This window comes from Cupressus sempervirens, chromosome 5 (genome assembly GCF_028749045.1).
Source record: "Cupressus sempervirens isolate cs-2001-9-10 chromosome 5, ASM2874904v1, whole genome shotgun sequence".
In the NCBI taxonomy this organism is placed as follows: domain Eukaryota; kingdom Viridiplantae; phylum Streptophyta; class Pinopsida; order Cupressales; family Cupressaceae; genus Cupressus; species Cupressus sempervirens.
In genome coordinates, this window is record NC_143122.1 from 660751182 (window position 1) to 660763518 (window position 12337).

Here is a 12337-nt window from a genome sequence, read left to right on the forward strand (position 1 = left end):
TTTTCGTGGCTGTATAGCCACGGGCGTAAATTCATTTCCACTCACTAGCTCATTAGGACTATTTTAGATCAACGTTTTATTCTGATCCATGCTTACTAGAGATAAGGATTTGAGATAATATTTTTTTAAATTATTTCACAAAATATTTAATTTAAATAATAATTGAAGACCACTTAATCAAAATATCAATATATTTTCTATTTTAATTAGTGTATTTAATTAAATTAGACTTGTTAAATTAGAAAAATGTTTATTATTAAAATTAATAAGTAGAAGATATTTTCATGATCTTATGTTTCATGAGTGTTAGTTCATAAGAACTCAGTCTCTCATCATAATGAATGAAACAACTAACAGTCATTGCAAGTGGAAAATAAAATAGATTTTAATGTATTAATATTATATTTTTAAATTTCTATTCAATCTATATAATAAATATCTTTAATTATTATATTTCATAATATCTATTTTATATTCATATTAATGTCATATTTATTAATATATTGACTATTTTAATTGTTAATAATTATAGTTATGATAGGTAAATAATATATTTTACCAATATTATAGTACATTAAATAATTTTTTTAGATAGATAGCACATTAAATTTTTATTATTATAATTAAAAATTGAATTATTGAGCATTTCCTCTTATTTGAAAATGAACTACCATATTAAATAAATTATATATTTATACCATGTAGAACTACCCTCCACATTAATTTAAGCAAATAATACTTTAACACAAATAATTAAATCTTTACAAAATACACGAATGTGAAATGTCAAAAATAAATTCAATTAGCGTCTATCATTTATGTGACTCAAAGGAATGTTTTTTCAATCAAAAGTGACAAAGCACTTACACTTTTGATATATATATATATATATGTGTGTATGTATGTATGTATGTGCACACACACACACACACACACACATATTTATTTATTTATGTGCATATATATACACATACATATATCTATATATATGTACACACACACACACACACATATACATATACATTGTTTATGAGGCTCCTTACACAAATAACTAGAAAGAAAACTCTCTTTCATAGCCTGCATTCAAAATAATATCTATGCAATAATGTGTATACTAGTTATCCAAAAATATATTGACCAAGACCCTCCATTACGGTATCATTGACCAAGACCCTTCACTATGGTATCATTCATACTTGAAAAAATTTAGGTGATAGTTAGAAAATTAATTTACAAAAGAAAGAACTCAAATTGATTGAATTTCATTTTATAACTTTGATACCATCTCTAGTTTGCATTACACTTCCTACTGGTAATGTTTGATTAAGATCAAAATATAATTGTTTACTCTTTTGGTGATCGAATAAGGCTGCAACAACATGGACATTTATCAAATCAAAATAGATAAAATTTGATATACAATTTGAATTTTCAAAATTGATGGAACTTCAATTTGTATTCACTTACCATCTATATTTTGCATTGCATCATCCATTAGTGTATGCTTGTAATTAGTAGAATAAAGAAACACACGTTCTTCTTCTTTATCATTTAAATCTATAGAAAATTGAGATGTCACATTGGATGAACCAAATAAAAATTAATAGTTAATAATAACATTTGTTTTCTAATTTCATTACAATATCCAATCTGCATCTCATCCATTGTTGTTGATGTTTGGTTGAGATCCAAACAAAAGGGTAGCATATGCTCATTTTGTTTTGATTATTTAAAACTATAGTAACATTGATAATTATGTGTACAACTATTTATTCTCTTTTTAGTGTTAAGATGTGTGAGGACATGAGAAACTATTCCAAAATAAAGTTGGCTTTTCCTCACTTTGGTCACAAACTTACAACCTTTTCTCTTGATCTAATAAAATCATTTAACATTACTAATAATTTAAATTGATTTTTGAATTATGAATTTTAAACTATGAATTTGAAGATCTTATAAATATAATTTTTTTATTTTGATGTGACATCCATTGCAAAAAGCTGGGCTAGTCATCTAATTTAATGAATAACTTTACTAAATAATTTCACTACTTCCATATTAGAGTTTATTCTTTGATTATTGTGTCATTTTGTCCATGTCTTACTTGATCCAATTTGTATAGTTAATTTTATTACTAAATAATATTCTATATTATATGATGAATGACTTTGTAGTCTTTGCCATTAAGGCAAGAGATTAAAGTTTTTAAGTTACTTTTCACTATTAGTTTGTCTCTAGAACTATGTAAATTCCAAATAATTTATTTTGTGGGATGGTTTGGAGATGTTTTACTATTAAATTGATTTTTTGAAGTTTTTATTTCCTTTTTCTAATTGATTATGATGCATTTTCTTGGTATCTTTTTCCATTTTTAACTTTAAAAATTAGTACTAAAATGGGTTAATTTTTTGCTACATGCAAAGCATCTTTAAAGCCCCCATAATTGGCATTCTATAAATATTTAAAGTGGGTTGTCTTTGCTTAGACATTTTCATACATGTGTAAGGAATAGTTGCATGTATTACACTTATATTTTTGCTTATTCTGGTAATCCTTTATTGTAGTTTTGTTGGGATATTTGTTATGAGTTTCTTTCAACATGTTCAAAGATTTCTCTGATAATTGCAAGAGTGATTGTAATATTTTTATCCATTGTTATTAACATTTGATTGCAAAATATCCACTTTGTTACGAACATCTTAAAAACAAATCCTTCAATGTTATATTCTGGATGACTTTTCATAATTTTTGACATTCAATTTTCTTTTATAGTCTTCTTTACTAACACTAGCTTTCTCCTCTATTCATTTCTCCCTCTTATCTAGCTTTCAACTATGTTACAGATTTGTGTTGTCCATATTAACACAATTGATTCAATTATTTTTCAAAATATATAAATTAGCATTTAAACATACAAGATGGAGGTGTCTTGTATGTAACAAGCAACCAATGGTCTATAGAAATTAAAGGTATGATTATAAAAAAAGAAGGCAGAGGCTTGATCATCAAGCAATTGGGTTTGATTTTGTATCACTAGTTTAATCTTCATTTTTACAAAAAGGAGAGCAATTCATTAAAGTGGAATCAAAGTATCGTGTTCACAAAACAATAACATAATAAAATATTAGGCACTAATATATTGACTTCTATAGTTCTTAAGATTCATAGTTTAATTTGACGTTGGTAATTGTTGTGCGCTTTTCACACCATTGCCCCATTGCAAATGGGGGGCCCTATTTTGTCTCTTGGTCTTGTCCTTTCGGCTTTAGTTCTTGGTAGTATTGGGCTCAATCTTCTAAACTTCCTTCTTTCAAATGAGAATTGATAAAATTGCCCAGATTTGGAAAGTGTTATGCATGTGGCTCTGAGAATGGAAATTGTTTGCTTGTTTGACAATTGATTGTCTTGACTTACTATTTTTTGAAAGTCTATTTTTAGTAAATGTCACTACCTCTCAGATTGACCTTATTTTGCCTTTGGGACAACTTACTATTTTTAGAAAGTCTATTTTTAGTAAGTCTATTTTTAGAAAATTTCACTGCCTCTTAGATTGGCCTTATTTTGACTTTGGGACAACTTACTATTTTTAGAGAGTCTATTTTTAGTAAATTTCACTGCCTCTCAGATTGGCCTTATTTTGACTTTGGGACAACTTACTATTTTTAGAATGTCTATTTTTGGCAGGTCTATTTTTGCAACAAGTGAGCTATGGTTGATAAAGAGCCAAAAGGGTACATGTGTCTATATCCAAAAGAATGAGCAAGCACAACAGTCAATCAAGAAAAAAAATGGTTAAGTCTGGAATCACCCATGAAATATCCAAAAGTAGAAAGGCATGAAAATAATAGGAAAAATGGTTGTTGCAGAATTCTTCCATCGTGGACAAAATCCAAGACCACTCAAAAATCCTACCTTAGAGAAAAATGGTTGTTGCAGAAGTCTTCCATCATTGACAAAATCCATGATCACTCAAAAAGTCTTGCCTTGGAGAAAAATAGTTGTTGCAGAATTCTTCCATCATGGAGAAAATCGACGATCTCTCAAAAAATCCAGCCTTGGAGAAAAATGGTTGTTGCGGAATTCTTCCATCGTGGACAAAATCCACTATCTCTCAAAATATCCTACCATGTAGAAAAATGGTTGCTGTGGAATTCTTCCATCATGGACAAAATCCACAATCTCTCAAGATATCCTACCATGGAGAGAAATGGTTGTTGTGGAATTCTTCCATCATGGACAAAATCCACGATCACTCAAAAAATCTAGACTTGGAGAAAAATGGTTGTTGCAGAATTCTTCCATCATGGACAATATCCATGATCTCTCAAAATATCCTACCATGCAAAAAAATGGTTTTTGCGGAACTCTTCCATCATGGACAAAATCCACAATCTCTCAAAATATCCTACCATGAAGAAAAATGGTTGTTGTAGAATTCTTCCATCATGGACAAAATCCAAGATCACTCAAAAATCCAGTCGTGGAGAAAAATGGTTGTTGCAAAATTCTTCCATCGTGGACAAAATCCACGATCTCTCAAAAAATCTCATTTTGGAGAAAAATTGTTGTTGTCGAATTCTTCCATCATGGAAAAAATCCTTGATCACTCAAAATTTCCATGAGCAAGAGAATTAGAAATCATGGAAGCAAAAATGCCTAAGTGTTGGAGATTTGTCGTTCATAGAAGAAAAGATGGCAAAGTGTTTGAAATTCCTCCTTAATGGAAGAAAAAATGCTAGAGTTGGAAATTTCTCCTTCATGGAAGCGAAAATAGCCAAGTGTTGGAGATTTGTCCTTCATAGAAGCAAAAATGGTGAAGTGTTGGAAGTTTCTCCTTCATGGAAGAAAAACTAGCTAAGTGTTGGAAATTCCTCCTTCATGGAAAAATAAATGGCTAAGTGTTGGAAACTTTCTCCTTCATGGAAAAATGGAGAAGGATTAATTGCTTGAAATTTCTCCTCCAGATCTTGAATTTTGCCCTCTTCAAGTGTGTACCCAAGACTGGAAAAATGATTGATGATGATTAAAAAAGGGGGAATTCTTCAAAATGTAAGAAAAGGCATAACAATGAATTGAAAGCATTTGAAGAAAAAGGAGGAGAAAGCTCTAGTTCTAGAAATTCAAGAAAGACACTCAAATCCATAATTCTAGTACCAAGATCAAAGTACTAAGTGATCTAGTCCTAGACATTCAAGGTTCAAAGATCAAAGTTCAATTCCAAAAATCCAAGAACACGGTGAAGGGAGTTCAATATGAAGAAACTCTAGACTAACATAATCATCAGCAAGGGATTCCAATTCATTTTGGAGATAAATTTTTGAGCAAGTACATAGAAGACAAGAATGTTCAAGGAAAGATTTTCAGAAAAGTCAGTCAAAGTTGGATCTTAGTTAAAACGATGCAATTGGAAAAGACTCTAGCTTACATGGCATCCATCATCATTTCATGGCATCCAATTCTCTTTGATGAAGAACTGAGGTCTCCAAGTCAAACTTCTATGCATTCAGAGAATGGAATCAAGAATAATTTATTCAAGAAAGATTGAGCATTTATTGAGTAATGGACATGCGTGGTGGATATTCATTGCACCCCACTTCTTCCTAACTAAGCATGCATAGTGGGCATTTATTACCCACTACAGTAGTGGATTCCTTGTTGCATTAATGTGGATTCCTTTCCTTTTCCCTAACACTAATTAGGGCTGATGTGGCACAATCTTTGTCATCGATTATTGTGATCATCTGAGCCACCTACTGTAATCAAGAACCTATATAAAGGCCTCATTTCTAATTTGTAAAGGGAGATTTTTATGAGATTTTTGCTATGAGTTACTAAGATAATAAAGTTTTCATTGGAGTTTGGTGAATACTTGACATGTCTTAGTGCTTGCTTGTTCTCTTAAATTTCTTCAATTAGATTAAGTTTAGCCTACTTAATGTGTGGTGATTGCAATGAAGAATATGATGGTGCATCGATGAATTCCTTTGGTTCATACTTTTTACATTTTAGTGATTCTAACTCATCATGCAAAGTTAGCCTGGACCCCTTTCATGCATATGCTTAACTTCTATCATTCATGTACATTGTTCTTTATGATGGTGTATGCGGTGATATAAAAATTATTGGCACAACCCTTGAAGATTGCACCAGTTCACGCTTAGTTGTAGTATAACTTGGTGAAGCAAAATTTGGTAAATTGAGGAATTTGTCCACTAGAATACTATTTATTGTTATCACTACCCTTAGGATTATAATAGAATTCCTGAACCCTATCTTATTGAACTTCTGCATATTTTGTGAAAACTCCAAAAAAAGCACTTCATTGCAAAACCTTAAGATAGCTCCCACATCTAGTATGGCTTGAAATGAATCTAAATAAACACGTAAGGCCCCTTGTGATCATCATCAAATCACATCAACCACCGATCTTATCCACAGTCAAGACCTGGCATTAAAGGAACCTTGAAGTCATTGTACGATCTTCTAGCAATCTTAGCATACACATGGCTTTATTCAAGAGAGGATAAGATATTTTGGTATTTTTTTCTACTGTTGGTGAGTCATAAAACACTCACCAACAGTAATGTATACATTTCTAGTTGCATCTGAAATCTATATGGTTTTTTTCCCTTGTAGTAGAGTAAGATATCAATTTTGGAGGAATATGAGTACAAAGGGATATGCAAAGATAATTATAGGGTAGGTATTCAACTCTAGAGTCATAATTGGTGATTCCCTCAGAGGAAATCCTACATTGGGTTGAGAGATGATTTTATTATAAGAACTAGGGCTACAAGATTATTAACTGTATGGATTTTCTCTATTTTAAAAAATGCTAAAATTTAATATGATTCATTAGAACATTATGTAGCTTATGTGAGATAGAAGAGCTATCCTTGAATTTTATTATGTCCACCATTGGTACTGTTTAGGTTCTTGCAGGTATTTATTTATGGGTTTTTAATATGTTAATGGAATTTACATTCTAAGTTTTTTGAATTAGAGTTATGAATTATTTGTGTTTATAATTATTAGTTGTTGCCTCTATGAATGGAGCTATTGTTTTAATTTCCTTATTCCAAATAATTTTTGCTTTGAAAGTTGTGCAACTCAATAAAAATTTTATTCTACATAAAAAGAAATCTATCTTATAATCTTCTATCTGATTGGATATCCCTCTTGTTGTCCATAGTGTTTTCAACTTAATGTTTTATGAAAATTAAGGAAAATAGTGTTGGAGAGATGGGAGCATGGTGCTTGGAATAAGAAACAAGCACGTCATTCATAAAAAGACATTTGTTATCATGCATGTAAACTTGTTCTATTTTAGTAATGTTATATTAAAACTTGAACTTTCAATTCATCTTATGTTTATTTTCATCTTTTATACAATTGTTCTATAGTCTTTACCCTCTGGCTATGTGTGCGCACTATTCTGCTCATTGTCTCCCACAAAAGATTGACACATTCTTACTATATTTGGTATGGACTGTAATTATTTTAATTCATGTCCTATATTTATTTGGTAGAAAAAAGTAATTCATATGTTCCATAATGGGGATTTAGAGCATATTAATCTCTTTGCACCAAAATCATAAATTTGATGTATTAAGAATAACAAGGTATGTATTAAGAATAACAAGGTCTCTATTTTTTATTTTTTATTTTTAATTGTTTTTCTCATCTTCATTTTTTATCATCATCATTGTCTATATTTTAAAGCTTATTCAGAATAGTGTTTTTTATTGAAGGATATATTTCTTTTTTCTTGTTATTTTTAATTCTTTAGGTAGTCATAGTAGTTATTCCCACCTTATATCCCAGAAAAATGCATTAATCTCTCTCGACTATTTAGTTCTTGTGAACCTCCTAGGAAATATGATGTAAGTATGGAGAAGGAAGGGCATGAAAAAAGGTCTTCTTTGTGGCCACCCTTAAACATCATACATCAATGGGTAATTAAGCTTGAAAAAATATATCTACTTTGATTATTTAACACTTTTACTTTAGAAATCAAGCCTTAGTGTGTGATGTTTAAGTGGTCTACTTCCTTGTTCTGTAATATTTTCCAAATTCATTAAACTTAAAATTTACATCACAATGTTGGTGTAAGTGTTGATAGTTGAATTCATATGTTTCTTATTTTAAGTAGATTTATGTATGTTTTTATTTCTATTATTTAAAAATAGATCATCTTTTAGGTATGAATTTCCCATTCCATAGGTCATTGTTCATCAAATGCAGTGTAAAAATCTCTAAATTTAGTTGTATTATCATTTACTCCACTTCTTAACCTAGTTTAAGTTTATATTATCTACACTGTGTAATAGGACATTAGTAAAAAATATTGTATTATATTCTAGTTTGGAGTTGAATTTGCAACACTATAACTATAGTTCATTATTAGGGTCTTCTAGCAACACATCTATTCAAATATCAAATTTGAATTATTATGTTCATGAGACATTATCACATTTATTATTCTTAGATTGATTGTGGAGTAAATAGTATTATATACTTCCATATACTTAATATTTTTTTCTCCATTGTTTGGGTAACATGCTTAGTAACAAGAACACTTTTATATGCTCTTACATCAAAATGTTTTTCTTTTATTTTAACTTCTTTTTTCTCGTGCGGCTTAAACATCACACACTAAGATTTGACCGCTTAGTGTGGTACTATGGGGTCCACTCGACACCTCCGTCACCCATCTGCTCCACAATGTTCAAAGTTACTCTGTAATGGTGAAAGGAAATTGTGACTATTAAGTTTTAAATCCAACTATTCCCACCCACTATTCATTAAACCATTTATTCACTTTTGTGTCCCGTGTGTTTCACCACATGTCTATGTTTCTTATTTCTTTTACCATGATTTCAATTTGTTTTTTTTTTGGTCGAGGGTTCAAACCTGTGAGGCAATCCAACAAGGAATGAAGCCTGTGAGCTACTAACCAATGAAACCCACCACATAGAATTTTTTGGAACCTGATACAAGCCGACTCATGCATGAAATCTCTTCGGCTTAGAGCCAAAGACTGAGGGGCATCCATGCCCTCAAAATCACCTAGAGCATGATACCAACCTCATCCCTTATGATGTCAAAGCCTTGCACTCAGCAATACTTGATCCTTGGTGGGCTCTTTGTGAGCCATTCAACTTCACTAGAAGACCAAGGGCCCATTGATGATTTCAATTTGTTTGATAGGGGCATTGTTCAAGTTTTTTGCTAGGCAACTCAAGGTATGTAATTTTAAGTCATATTCTCCATTTAAAATTTTTGCATTCCAAATGAATTGCATAAACATGTTCCTCAGTTTAAATCTTTTAATTTATATTTTCAAACAAATTTTAGCAACATTGTAGTTACTATAATTTTATGGCCTTGATTTAACTGCCAATCTTCAAAGATACTTTTATCAATGCAAAGACAAATGAGAAGTAGCTCAAATTATAGTCACTGCTAGTTATTTCTGATATAACAATTTACAAAAACATAATTAATTTTTAATAAAAAATATTTTAGAATCATGAAAACCATTAACATGTTGAAGAAATTTTGAGATATAAATTTGTATGTATGGATTAAATAAATAGAATTTAAAATATATCTAGCATGGAATTTATGAAAAGAAACAATAACAAAAATAAATGTAATATTTAAATGATTCTTGGAAAAACAAAGCCGAAAATCATTCCTACAAAAATAGAGCTAAAAGCAAAAAATAGAAAATTACTCTTTTCATTTGTAAAAAATTACAAATTTATGTGGTTTAGAGGAGGTCTCCATGATATCAAATCAAAGAAGATAAAGTGAAAACAATTCATCAACTATTTCATCTTCTCATCACAAGGAGTGAAAATTGCTTTAATGAATATCTCTAGATTTAATGCCTCAAAATTTATTGACTATCATTGGTAAAATTGTTTGATAGAATACTTGGTACTATAGTAGTTGAAGGATATAGAATTTTTCTTAGACAAATATGGCTTGTTCTTACAATCGAGCCTATGAATGGACATGTCCATATGTTAACAAACAATTTGGAAGACAAAATGACAAGATCATCTTATTCTCTAACACACAAAATTATAGCCAAAGTTTTTCTGGTTCACAATAGCTATGAAGCTTTATATTTAAAAAAGGTTATATAGAATGGCTTCCTATTTTCTACCATAGAAGGTAAGAAGTATTAATGATATTAAGGGAAGCTGAATATTGATAGAAAATGTGAATCAACACAAGTAGTTCAACTATAGTAAACTAGAATAGTTTTCCTTTTTTCTAGTCTATTCGAATAACTTTTTACAAATTGACCCAAGCCCTTACCCACCTCATAATATTACATTATTGATTTAAATAAAGCTTGTTAGGAACTTAAATTTATTGATGTGAGAAAGTATCTAATGTTTTGGGTGTGAGTATAGAACATAACAAAGACTTTCTATACTAATTAAGCTTGCCTCAAAATCTCTTTGATCCACTACGCTGCAATTGTAAAGTGGGGATTAAGGTTAAACTAAAGGAATTTAAAGGGAAATTTTGTTGGACCACACTTCACTTTTAACATTAAGGTGTGACAACATGATATTAAGAATCAATAAGGGGTATAAATTAATGATAGATAAATAGATTAAAAAGCATGGGACATTTGAATTAGTTAGATTATATGTTACAACATGAGGCTCTTTGTTGTGCAATACTTTCTTTTGTTTGTCCACTACCTCCATGTTGGTTGATAGTGTTGGTATGTTTGCCATTGCGCTAAGTACTATATATGTATTTCATGCTTTGTTATGTTATAAAAAGTGTATTGAGTTTCTACCAAGTGTATTATACCATGTTTGGTTATTTTCTAATCGAATTATAATATTTTTTTATTGTATATGAGATTGATGTTGATTATTCTCACATCATGGATGAAGCAGTTCAATGCCCATTTTGTGGAAAATATTCTAATGTGGATCTTTCATGGAAAAAATATGTACTAAAAGATTAAGAACTATTTTCAGCTTGGATTGAAGATGATAGATTGAAAATTTTTATTGAGGGAGAATGTTCAAGGGACTCATATCCAACATGCTTTCACATAAGTCATTCAAGGAAGCCCTCTCAAAGTTTCAATACACAAAATACGATTAATAGTTATCTAGAATATAGCATGTAAGAATAATATTCTAGCTAACATTATTTATACTTTCAATTGTAAAGTAAAAGAGTGTCTATAATAATTTTTTAAATATGTGTATTTATATGAAGATTCTTTATGATTTCCATAGGTATTGGTGTACATTTGGACTAGAGGACTATAAAGAAAAAGATGCAACATCATTTGATCCTTCCTCTATTCCCAAATCAGGGAAAGGTAGTAGACCTAGTTGGAAACATATACGCTATGGTTATACCTATCATTTTAGCACCCAAATCATGGTTCGTAGGCAAACCCATGTATTGATATGGTACCATTAAGTTCAACATGTAAACAAGAGTGGCATACCTTGTCATGGTCAAATGAACAATGCATTTTTTGGATCATGGTACTTATTTAAACCATTTATTAGTAAGCAATTACATCAATGTTTTGAGTGATTGCTATTATTTGGCATGCCTACAGATGCAATGGATAATAAACATAAGCAAATGGTGCATCGATAGATGACAATATTTGAGGGTCAATCTTCTAGGGATGATTTTCTTACAATGGATGATATTTTAAATACTGATTGGAAAATTAAGTCATTAAAATATATATATGATATCAGTGATGCTCTTTTAGTGCAACAATGGGTTTTGGAAAACCCTGACAAATGGTTTGCATATCAAGAGTATAGTACCACTATTGATGGAGATGGAGAGTTCCCATTTGTGCTATGGATTTAATTGCTAGAGCAACTTGATTGGATGCTTCAATATGGACATAACAATATATTGGCCATAGATTCTACATTTGGTATGAGTGCAATGAAGGTATATAGTGTATTGCTTTGTAGATTTAACTTCAGAATATTTACACTCAAAGTATAGTATTGGTACATTATTCTAGTGTCTTATGATAGTTTCAATTGTATACAATGCTTGCATTTGATTCAAAGCATATGGAGGTACCTATGACATGGATTATTATGTCCAAATCTTGTGCACATGATATCACATATTGGATGCACATTCTTCTTCAATGATCTCACTTGAAGAATATTAATTGGAAACTAAATGCATTCATGGTGGATGTAGCTGCTGAGATCAAAGCTATTAGGTATATTTTATTTATCATTTATCCCTTTTAATTTTTAAAAATATTTCAATACCTCCTAAAATATAAAATTTGACACTAAGT